This window comes from Salvelinus fontinalis, chromosome 5 (assembly GCF_029448725.1).
Source record: "Salvelinus fontinalis isolate EN_2023a chromosome 5, ASM2944872v1, whole genome shotgun sequence".
Taxonomy (NCBI): domain Eukaryota; kingdom Metazoa; phylum Chordata; class Actinopteri; order Salmoniformes; family Salmonidae; genus Salvelinus; species Salvelinus fontinalis.
In genome coordinates, this window is record NC_074669.1 from 10701408 (window position 1) to 10714285 (window position 12878).

Genomic DNA, 12878 nt, shown 5'->3' on the forward strand with positions numbered 1-12878 from the left:
GAAGTGGTTTTCAAACCTCTCCTTGGATACCCCCAGACTAGCTCACCAGATTCACCTGAAGAGCTTGATAATTAGTTGACAAGTTAAATAAGGTCTGCTTAGCAGTTAGGGCTGGCACAATTACCAGGGGTCCCCTGATAAAAAAAAGCATAAGAAATGTCTTTCTGCATTTTGTAAACGCAGACCTAAAATGCTTGTTGTTGTAATTTCTGCTTGGCATCAGACGAATTTTGTGCTTCAGTTGCACTTCTCTACTTGGAAGAAAATTCACGAACTAGGCATTCATCAGCAGACAGCACTCGGACTGATGTGTAGCTACTTTTCTCTGGTACTTTTCTCGGTGTAGCCTACTTTTATCGGGTAAAATGCAAGATTAACTTCAAGAAAAACATTAGGGAACGTAGCTGGCTACATTCTTTCTATGATAAACATTTGAAATATGATGGCCGTGCATCATGTTTACAAAAAAGACCTTTGTCAATTACTTGTGTGGCTACTTGCCAAATATCGTGGCACCTCTGTTCTCATATGATGAAAATAAAGCTATTTTCTGACAAATGTGTTGCACTAATGTATTTTCTGTGAAGGAAAACTATAGTTGCAAGCCCCTGATCACTAGTGAAGAAAACTTGACTCGACTTTCAAAAGAAAAGCAGGTAAAATGGTTTGAAAACACAGATGTATTTATGGTCTGAGTTTTGAAAATTCAGTTTTCTGAACATTAATGTGATCCATGAATTACTGTATAACCATGTAACCAACAGTTATGGATGAAGACATCATGAAAATAAAATATTCATTTTTGTTTTTCTGTGGAAAGAACAGCTGACTGAAGACGGGATGGCCGGGCATTAATGCGGTTGAGTCCGTTTCTACTGTACCATGGACTCTACAACATGAAGAAACTTTGTTGCACATTGCTGAAACAAGCAACATGTTGTAGCAAACGAGTCTTCGGTTGCCTATGCAAAACACCCTTCCCTGCAGCAGCAGCTCATGTGTTCAGGAGCGGAGAGGAGAAAATGTGAGTCTTAAAAAAATATATAGATATTATTATTTGTGGTGCTATTCGAATAGTTATTACGGTGACCGAGATCATTTGGCTGACCAATAACCGTCATCCAAAATTCAATGATCGCCACAGCCCTACTAGCAGTAAAATAGTTCAAATATATGGAATGTCTGGTGAAGCCCGAGGAGAGGTTTGAAAACCCCTGCTGCTGTAGGGTAGGCCTACCTTTAGGAGAAAGGCCTATCAAATAGGCTTTCTTTTTAGTATTATCGGCGTAATCAGTGTGCTGCACCGATTTCAGTGACGTACCATAACGCCAGAGGAGGCTGATGTCAACATAGTCAGCAAGACCTGCGCCATTCAAGTGGGACATTTGTAATCATTTCCAGCACAACCATCTACCCTGTGCTTCAAAACACTTCAAGAAATTAGCAAGCTTTGAGTGTATGGGTTAAGGAGAATTAAAAGTTAGTCTATGTTCTGATGGTGGATGCAGTGAATTACAATGTAAAAGCGTGTTAAGACCTACAAAATGCATTCTATCATTATCATGCTCTATTTCTGTTGCACTCAGTCTCACCTGGAAAAACATATTCCATACCCATCCCTAATAGAGGGGGCAAAACAAAGGCCGCGTCGGTTACCTCCCTATAGGTCTTTGGTATTTGTTGTCCCTTTCTGTGTCATCTCTACTCTGGGCTAAATCTTCTTCAAAATCACATTTGCTCAATTTCAAACATTAAGCTATTCAACCTTCTTGCCGTAAACTTGCCCTATACAGTCCCTCCAGCCTTGATACTAGTAGCAAGCGTTCGTCCCAGCCTAGCACTACAACAGCTGATGCTAGTAGCCTAACCAAGGTGTTAATTAATTAAGAGTTTGTGTTCGTGCTGGCCAGGAACAAAAACCTGCACACCCTGTAGGTCTCCAGGAACAGGGCCGGTCACCACAGACCTACAGGGTTTGATCTTGACTCACCCTTTTAAGCAATATATTTACAAAGAAAAACCAAAAAGGTGAATAAAGTAACTTAGAATTCAAGATGGAAAACCGCAGCTGTTAGGACCGTATAATTACAGTGATTTATGATTAACAATAGCTCTCAACAATTTTTAACTTGATTAAATTATTTTGTCTACGTGCTGTCTTGATCACTAGAACTAGTCTGCTATTTAATATTCTTAATCATTACTCGTTTGTCTCTGTACCACCATACAGCCACCCAATGGGGACCAATTACACAGTGGAATTACAGTTCCCTTAAATGGTCATTATGCCTGCTTTGGGGCCCAAAGTGTAGCGCTACATAGTAATTTAGCTGCTTCAGTGACTTTGTAAGTTCACTGGGAACTTATTCCATTACATTTAAACAGAAAGTCATCTTGGCCCATTAGATTAAAAAATGTAAAAAACTTTATTCAACTAGGCAAGTCAGTTAAGAACAAATTCTTATTTACAATGACGACCTACCCCGACAAAACCCTAACACGGACGACGTGTTATATGTACATCTACCTCAAACTACACCAGTATCCCTGCTCATTGTAAATTTGGTATTGGCACTGACCCTGTATAAAGCTTCCTCTATTTTCTTGTGTTTTCTTTATTAAATATTAGTTATACTATTTAGATATTGATTACTGCACTGTTGGGTTGAGCGTTTCACTGTACTTGTGCATGTGACAATAAAACCATTAAGTTGAAATGTTTTGGACTAGCTAGCTAACTTAAATTATGTCTCGCTAACACGTTCATAAATTAACTGTCAAACTAGTTCGCTAGCTAAAGACAGTAGCAAGGCTTGCAGGCTTCAGTTCGCCGCTTACTTGCTAGCTCTAGCATTCTGGTCCAGGCGCATGCGTCGGATGCAAACCCAGCTCAGATGCAACGCATGCGCGTGGAGAGCTAAAATGCAAAACATTTTTAGAAATGACATCCTGCGCACACAACACTTTTTCAGCACTTTAACAACATTTTTACTTTGTTGAGGTTACGAAAGTATACTGAAGATAGTCACTAAACAAAATCGGGGGGGAAAAAAAGACAACTTGCTGTTGTTGCGCGATGGTCCAGAGCTAATTGGCTAAAATGGCTAGGTATAATAACTTGCTAAAACAATTGCTAGTAGATATCACGCGACATTATGCCTCAATCTGATTAGCTAAATTTCCTAATTTACATATTAAGTAGATAAAGGTATCCATATTCTGACCATACGAAACGTTTCTGACTGTTCACTAGCTAACGTTGGTCGGTGAGATAGCCAGCTTCTTCACAGCTAGCATGCACGATAGCTAGCAGTAGACAAAAAGACAAGTCTTGCAAGGATCTAAAGCAAGTCCATTTTTCCTCATACGTGACAGACGAGGACACCAATATAAATTATGATGAGACAATGACTAAATGAAAGTCAAAGTTTGTCAACTTACTTTGAGTTTACATGCAGCACGGACTGATTCCTTGAATTTCCCTCTTGTTTTCAACTATTGATTAACCAACTACCAGTATGACAGATATCGACGTCATCTTTTTGCGCATGCGTACGGCATATGGAGGGCCGCGATCACCTGTGTCAGAGGGGAGGCGAAGTCAGTATACTATATATTTTGAAAGTTTTGTGTAATGTTTACTGTTCATTTCTAATTGTTTATTTCACATTTGTTTATGGGGGATTTCTTTGACAATGTAAACATATGTTTCCCATGCCAATAAAGCCCATTGAATTGAGCTCAGAGGGGGGCTCCCGAGTGTATCTCAGTGCTAGAGGCATCACAACAGACCCTGGTTCGATTCCAGGCTGTATCACAACCGGACGTGATTGGGAGTCCCATAGGGCGGCACACAATTGGCCCAGCGTTATTAGGGTTTGGCCGGGGTAGGCCGTCATTGTAAATAAGAATTTGTTCTTAACTGATTTGCCTTTTAAATAAAGGTTCAATAAAAAAATAACTGAATATAGATGCTCTTTGCTTGCGTGCAAACAGTCAGACATGCTTCCAGAGAATCTTATGCAGGGTTTCAAGTAATTTCTATCTCAAATACAATTGTATTTCTCACTTACGCCGAATACAACAGGTGTAGACCTTACCATGAAATGCTTACTGACAAGCCCTTAACCAATAATGCAGTTCAAGAAATAGAGTTAAGAAAATATATACAAAATAAACTAAAGTTAAAAAAAATTGAAAAATAAAATAAAATTACATGACAATAACGAGGCTATATTTTTCTGCACATTAACACTAGAAGCGTATTACCTAAAATTGATCAATTGAGAGTGTGGGTACACAGCTCCAATCCAGACGTGTTGGTCATTACTGAGACGTGGTTAAGGAAGAGTGTTTTGAATACTGATGTTAACCTTTCTGGTTATAACCTTTTTCGGCAAGACAGATCTTCTAAAGGTGGGGGAGTGACAATCTTTACCAAGGATTACCTTCAGTGCTCGGTTGTCTCCACCAAGTCTGTCTCCAAAGAATTTGATTTGCTGGTTTTAAGCATTAAACTTTCAAATAACTCTTTGTTGACTGTTGCTGGGTGCTATCGTCCTCCATCAGCTTGTACCCTACCTGCCCTAAACTCTCTCCAGGCCCCTTACACTAAGCATGAATTTGTCCAGTTAGGTGACCTAAACTGGGACATGCTTAAACCACATGACCAAGTTCTAAAGCAATGGGACTCCCAAAATCTTTCTCAGATTATTACCAATCCTACAAGGTATGACTCCAAACACCGAGAAAAAGCTACTCTCCTCAATGTTATCCTCACAAATAATCCTGATAAGTATCAGTTTGGTGTTTTCTGTAATGACCTTAGTGATCACTGTTTTACAGCCGGTGTTCGTAATGGCTGCTCAGTGAAACGACCTGTCCTGATTTGTCATAGACGCTTGTTAAAAAACTTCAATGAGCAAGCCTTCCTTCATGAACTGTCCTCTGTAAAATGGTATAGAATCAGCTTGATCCCCTCTGTCGAAGACACTTGGACCTTCTTTTTTTATATTTTTAGTGGTATTGTTAACAAACACTCCCCCTTAAAGAAAATGAGAATTACAAACAGGTTCAGCCCCTGGTTCGACCGTGATCTTGCGGAGTTACTACACCTCAAGAATTGCATTTGGCAAAAGGCTCGGCACATGCATACTCAGGCTGAATGACTCTCATTCAGACAAATTATAAATAAATGCACTCAGGCTATCCGGAAGGCCGAAGAGTTACTTTAAGGCCCAGTTCTCTCTCTGTGGGTCTAACCCCAAGAAGTTCTGGAAAACGGTTAAAGACCTGGAGAATAAACCCACCTCACAGCTTCCCATGTCCCTTAATGTTGATGGTGTGGTTGTTACTGACAAGAAGCACATGGCTGAGCTCTTTAATCACCACTTCATTTAGTCACGATTCCTATTTGACTCAGCCATGCCTCCAACATTTCATCATCTCCCATCCCTTGTAATGCTACTATCTACGATGCTTCTCCTGCTTTTTCCCCTGCCCATGTGTAACGGATGTGAAATGGCTAGCTAGTTAGCGGGTACGCGCTACTAGCGTTTCAATCAGTTACGTCACTTGCTCTGAAACCTAGAAGTAGTGTTGCACCTTGCTCTGCAAGGGCCGTGGCCTTTGTGGAGCGATGGGTAACGATGCTTCGTGGGCGACCGTTGTTGATGTGTGCAGAGGGTCCCTGGTTCGCGCCCGAGGTCGGGGCGAGGGGACGGTTTAAAGTTATACTGTTACACATGTAACAGTATAACTTTAGTCCGTCCCCTCGACCCGGGCGCCTCTGCACACATCAACAACAGTCACCAACGAAGCATCGTTACCCATCGCTCCACAAAAGCCGCGGCCCTTGCAGAGCAAGAGGAACCACTACTTCAAGGTCTCAGAGCAAGTGACGTCACCGATTGAAAGGCTATTAGCGCGCACCACTGCTAACTAGCTAGCCATTTCACATCTGTTAAACTCACCCCCCTTTCGACCTCCTCCTTTTCCGCAGCAACCAGTAATCCGGGTCAACAGCATCAATGTAACAGTTTAACTTTATGGCGTCCCCTCGCCCCGACCCGGGCGCGAACCAGGGACCCTCTGCACACATCAACAACAGTCACCCACGTAAATTGGTACGAATGTCTCATCCTATGTTCAAGAAGGGCCTTTTTCCCTTTATTCAGATTACACCTGCTCACTTTCGGTTGTTTGAAAAGGAAATAATCCCCAAAATATCTTTATTTTTTAAACAAGCCTTAGAAAGTTGGTTGCAATTTCAGTTTAATCCACCTGAAAGGACGGAACAAATAGTACCACAAATATTGTGGTTAAAATCAAATATATTAATTGATAAAAAAACTGTATTTATCGAAGAAATGTTTAAAAAAGGTATAATTATTGTGAATGCATCATAAATAGGACTGGTGGAGTAATGTCACACGTGCAGCTAACACAGACATATGGAAATGTCTGCTCTACCCAAAATTACAACCAATTAATTGCAGCATTACCACAAAAATGGAAGAGGCAAGTAGAAGGGGAAAAAGTAAGGAACTTGTATGTCGGCCCTATATTAAAGAACATAAATGGTTAAAGAAAAGTGTGATAAATAAAAACATATACCAATTTAATTTAAGGACCAAAAAACTGACAGCTGTGCCATATAAATTGCAAAATAGTTGGGAAGAGATTTTCGATGTACCCATTCCATGGCACATGGTTTATGAATTGATACGCAAAACAACGCCGGATTCAAAACTTCGAATTGTTCAATTTAAATTACTGTACAAAATTCTTGCAACTAATAGAATGTTATATGTATGGGGGATACAATCTTCCCAGCTCTGCAGATTCTGCTGTGAGGAGGCAGAGTCACTAGATCATTTATTTTGGTATTGTCTGTATGTAGCTCGTTTTTGGTCACAGGTCCAGGAATGGCTGAAGAATTGCAACATTTGCGTAGAACTAACGCTACAGATAGCAATACTGGGGGATTTGAAAAGCCATAGTCAATCAATCAATAATATAATAATTATTTTAGCAAAAATGTTTATTTTTAATTTACAATCCGTGGAAGCTATGAGAATAGGAAGATTCAAATCTTTTGTGAAGCATCACAGCACAGTTGAAAAATATATGGCAAATAAAAATCCGAAATGGATGATGTTGGAAGATAGATGGGAAGGGTTGAGTGGAGCTGAAGGGTGGGACTAATAACAAGATTAACAATGTAGGGCATACGGGATCTGTGAAATGTTTATAGGTGCGGAGCTTTTGTGAAATAGCACAGTTACAAGTGGAAATCAAACTGGATGGACAACAGAAATAGAGGAAGGACTAAGAACAAACAAGAGAGAACTATTATAAAGTAGACTGTGTCTGTAAAATGTGTATAAGATGTATAAATTGAAGGTAAAAACAGAAATGTTTATCAGTTTACTCCAATTGGGGGATCGGTGGTAGGGTTTGCGGGGAATAATAATAAAGGTATATTCTTTTAAAAAGTATGTATGTCTATATAGGTATGTGTATGTATATATGTGTATATGTATGCATACGTGTATGGATATATATATATTTACCCCCAAAAATAATGGGGATTGGAAATGATGCAGACAATTACACTGGAAGCAACATTCTTTCCGCAATATTAAGCTGATCCACCCCCTAATTTTTTTTTTTTTTTTAAACAGTCACCCACGAAGCATCGTTACCCATCACTCCACAAAAGCCGCGGCCCTTGCAGAGCAAGGGGAACCACTACTTCAAGGTCTCAGAGCAAGTGACGTCACCGATTGAAAGGCTATTAGCGTGCACCACCGCTAACTAGCTAGCCATTTCACATCCGTTACACCCAGCTACAAAATTTCTCCCTGCAGGCAGTCACTGAGTCCGAGGTGCTAAAGGAGCTCTTTAAACTTGACCCCAAAAAAACATCTGGGTCAGATGGTTTAGTCCCTTTCTTCTTTAAGGTTGTTGCCCCTATCATCGCCAAGCTCCAAACTTTTTAACCTGTCTCTCCTTTCTGGGGAGATTCCCATTGCTTGGAAGGCAGCCACGTTTCGTCCTTTATATAAAGGGGGAGATCAACCTGATCCTATCTGTTAAATTTCTATTTTGCCCTGTTTATCAAAAGTGTTGGAAAAACTTGTCAATAATCAACAGACTGGCTTTCTTGATGTCTATAGTATTCTCTCAGGTAGGCAATCTGGTTTCTGCTCAGGTTATGGATGTGTCACTGCAACCTTAAAGGTCCTCAATGATGTCACCATTGCCCATGATTCTAAGCAAAATTGTGCTGCTATTTTTATTGACTTGGCAAAAGGTTTAGATATGGGAGACCATTCCATTCTTGTGAGCTGGCTAAGGAATATTGATGTCTCTGAGGGGTCTTTGGCCTGGTTTGCTAACTACCTCTCTCAAAGAGTGCAGTGTATAAAGTCAGAAAATCTGCTGTCTCAGCCACTGCCTGTCACCAAGGGAGTACCCTAAGGCTCGAACCTAGGCCCCACGCTCTTCTCAATTTACATCAATAACAGCTCAGGCAGTAGGATGCTCTCATCCATTTATATGCAGATGATACAGTCTTATACATAACTGGCCCCTCGCCGGATTTTGTGTAAAATGCTCTACAACAAAGCTTTCTTAGTGTCCAACAAGCTTTCTCTGCCCATAACCTTGTTCTGAACACCTCCAAAACAAAGGTAATGTGGTTTAGTATGACGAATGCCCCTCTCCCCACAGGTGTGATTACTACCTCTGAAGGTTTAGAGCTTGAGGTAGTCACCTCATACAAGTACTTGGGAGTATGGCTAGATAGTACAACGTCCTTCTCTCAGCACATATCAAGCTGCAGGCTAAAGTTAAATCTAGACTTGGTTTCCTCTATCGTAATCGCTCCTCTTTCACCCCAGCTGCCAAAGTAACCCTGATTCAGACGACCATCCTACCCATGCTAGATTACGGAGACGTAATGTATAGATCGGCAGGTAAGGTTGCTCTCGAGCAGCTAGATGTTCTTTACCATTCAGCCATCAGATTTGCCACCAATGCTCCTTATAGGACACATCACTGCACTCTATACTCCTCTGTAAACTGGTCATCTCTGTATACCCGTCGCAAGACTGACTGGTTGATGCTTATTTATAAAACCCTCTTAGGCCTCACTCCCCCCTATCTGAGATATCTACTGCAGCCCTCATCCTCCACATACAACACCCATTCTGCCAGTCATATTCTGTTAAAGGTCCCCAAAGCACACACATCCCTGGGTCGCTCCTCTTTTCAGTTTGCTGCAGCTAGCGACTGGAACGAGCTGCAACAAACACTCAAACTGGACAGTTTTATCTCAGTCTCTTCATTCAAAGACTCAATCATGTACACTCTTACTGACAGTTGTGGCTGCTTTGTGTGATGTATTATTGTCTCTACCTTCTTGCCCTTTATGCTGTTGTCTGTGCCCAATAATGTTTGTACCATGTTTAGTGCTACTACCATGTTGTGTTGCTACCATGTTGTTATGTTGTGTTGCTAACATGCTGTGTTGTCATGTGTTGCTGCCTCGCTACGTTGTTGTCTTAGGTCTCTCTTTATGTAGTGTTGTGTTGTCTCTGTTATCGTGATGTGTGTTTTGTCCTATATTTATTTTACATTTTTAATCCCAGCCCCCGTCCCAGCTGGTGGCCTTTTGCCTTTTGGTAGGCCGTCATTATAAATAAGAATTTGTTCTTAACTGACTTGCCTAGTAAAAATAAAGGTTGAATAAAATAAATACAAATAAAAGCCATCAGTACCTCCACCAAGGAGGAACATGGTCACTTTCAGAAGGGTGCAAAGTTCTGAAAGCGTAGCAGGTATAATGGCCCTGGAGGGGATGGCTGACGTTTTACGGGCTCCTAACCAACTGTGCTATTTTTTTCGCATTGTTTGTAACTCATTTTGTACATAATGTTACTGCTACCGTCTCATATGACCGAAAAGAGCTTCTGGACATCAGAACAGTGATTACTCACCTCGAACTGGACCAAGATTTTTTCTTTAATGAGTCTGACGCGAAGGATATACTGCTTTGTCGAGACAAGGCCCAAATCCCCGCCAATTGCGTGAAGAAAAGACAGAGAAAAAGGAGGAGGGCAGGGTGCCTTGTAAGAATTTGCAGACGAGTAGGTAAACCACCACTACCCTCCGTATTATTGGCCAACGTGCAATCTTTGGAAAACAAACTGGATGATCTATGATTAAGACTATCCTACCAACGGGACATTAAAAACTGTAATGTTTCACCGAGATGTGGCTAAATGACGACACGGATAATATAGAGTTGGCTGGCTTCTCCGTGCATCGGCAGGAAAGGGCAGCTACGTCTGGTAAGACATAGCTGCCCTCAATAACTGCTGGTGCACGATGTCTAATATTAAATATGTCTCAGGTATTGCTTGCCTGAGGTAGAATACCTTATGATAAGCTGTAGACCACACCATCTACCAAGAGAGTTTTCATCTATATTTTTCGTAGCCATCGATTTACCACCACAAACCGATGCTGGCACTAAGACCGCACTCAACGAGCGGTATGAGGCACCACCTAGTGGCCGGGGACCTTAATGCAGGCAAACTTAAATACATTTTACCTAATTTCTACCAGCATGTCACATGTGCAACCGGAGGGGAAAAAAACTAGACCACCTTTACTCAACACAGAGACGCATACAAAGCTCTCCCTCGCCCTCCATGTGGAAAATCTGACCATAATTCTATCTTCCTGATTCCTGTTTACAAGCAAAAACTAAAGCAGGAAATACCAGTGACTCACTCAATACGGAAGTGGTCAGATGACGCAGATGTTATGCTACAGGGCTGTTTGCTAGCACAGACTGGACTATGTTCTGGGATTCATCCAATGGCATAGAGGAGTATACCACCTCAGTCACAGCCCCAGGTGGTACGGGTAGGCAACAACACATCTGCCATGCTGATCCTCAACACTGGGGTCCCTAGTCCCCTCCTGAACTCCCTGTTCACCCACGATTGCGTGGCCAAGCATGACTCCAACACCATCATTAAGTTTGCTGACGACACAACAGTGGTAGGCCTGATCACTGACAATGATGAAACAGCCTATAGGGAGGAGGTCAGAGACAACAACCTCCCGGACTATAGGAAAAGGAGGGCCGAAAAGGCCCCCATTAACATTGACGGGGCTGAAGTGGAGCGGGTTGAGAGTTTCAAGTTCCTTTGTGTCCACATCACCAACGTATCATGATCCGGTACCCCCTGTATATATGTTTTTATTTATTTTTTAAAACCTCTTTTTAACTAGGCTAGTCAGTTAAGAACAAATTGTTATTTATAATGACGTCCTACCAAAAGGCGAAAGGCCTCCAGCGGGGACGGGGGCTAGCATAATTATATATTTTTTAAGAAAATATAGGACAAAACACACATCCCGACAAGAGAGACACCACAACACTACATAAAGAGAGACCCAAGACAACAACATAGCATGCCATCAAGACATGACAACACAGCATGGTAGCAACACAACATTGTAGCAGCACAAAACATGGTACAAACATTGTTGGGCACAGACAACAGCACAAAGGGCAATAAGGTAGAGATAACAATACATCACGTGAAGAAGCCACAACTGTCAGTAAGAGTAAGTAAGGCTTCAGTAGCCTGTAGGCTACATGTTTAATGGTGGGGATGTAAAAAACATTTGGGGGCAAATTTATGCAAAAAATGTCCCAATAGATAATGAGTTAGATAATACCAAAGATAATGAATTGAGCCTACTGGGCATTACCGAAGAAAAAAACATTACAAGCATGACATTTGGTACAAACATTCCGCAGGTGATATGAAAACATCCCAGAAGGGATGCACATTTCAAACTTAACCAGGAAGCGAGTTATCGCGAAAATTCAAAATCGCTGCCATAACAGCTGGTATTTGACATTCAAATCAAAGTTTATTGGTCGCGTACACAGTTTAGCAGATGTTATAGCGGGTGCAGCACAATACTTATGTTACTAGCTCCTAACAATGCAGTAAAAGGTCAAACAAGTACATAAATAATTCAAATGTAAAACAAATTAGTAAAAATAATTACAAATGATCAAGAAAGTTCATGACGCATTCAATTAACAACACAAATAGCACTGTATCAGTAATCAAAATGCAATCATGCAACAAGTAAAAGCATGCAATGTGGTATAAACATTACTCAGGTGGTATGAAAACATCCTAGAAGGGATGCTCATTTCAAAATCATCCAGAAAGTGGAATTCAAAATGGCCACCAATGGAGATGGTAACGTATCCAAAGTCATATTTAAAACAGTTATTAAGTGAAATAAAAACGAAAACATGAAAACAAGTAATAATTAACGGTTGTAACCGGTTCAGGGAACAGAACAGAAAACTAGAAAATTATGAAATTATTTGAGGAACAGAACCCAAACCGGAAACTCAAGTGATCTATACTATTCCAGAATCATAACCGTTATTTTAAAAGCATGGGAACTAGTTAATAACATTATTTTATGTTCCAGGAAAAACAAAGCACCTATGCAAAAGCATTTACTATGTCACTCAGAAACTTATTCCAGTGTCTGTCTGCCTGCCAGCATGTGTGTGTGTAGGCTACCTGCTCCTCCCCTCTAAAGCATAGGTTACTGTAGCCTACTGACAACGTTACAAGCATGATTCAAAAATCAGGGAGACATGTTTAAAAGAATGGATCAACTTTTTCCATACTAGTTAAGCATACTATAGTTATCATATTTCACATTGGATTTATTAACTACAAAAAGGTAAGATGTGTTTTTAATTGAAGTGCTGATTTGCACACACAAGCTTGTTAGCAAGCAAGCTAGTTAGCTAGCTG

The 12878-nt window shown here is 40.9% G+C and overlaps 1 protein-coding gene across 4 annotated transcripts in view; it reads right to left on the reverse strand.

The window, feature by feature from the left end:
• The window catches only part of pot1 (protection of telomeres 1 homolog), a 46675-nt gene extending 43129 nt beyond the window's left edge, over positions 1-3546 (reverse strand). For all 4 annotated transcript variants that reach the window (XM_055922408.1, XM_055922409.1, XM_055922406.1 and 1 more), the window contains exon 1: positions 3442-3546. The gene's annotated coding sequence lies outside the window, so the exon portion shown is untranslated. The remainder of the gene's footprint in view (positions 1-3441) is intronic.
• Positions 3547-12878: the final 9332 nt, after the last annotated feature.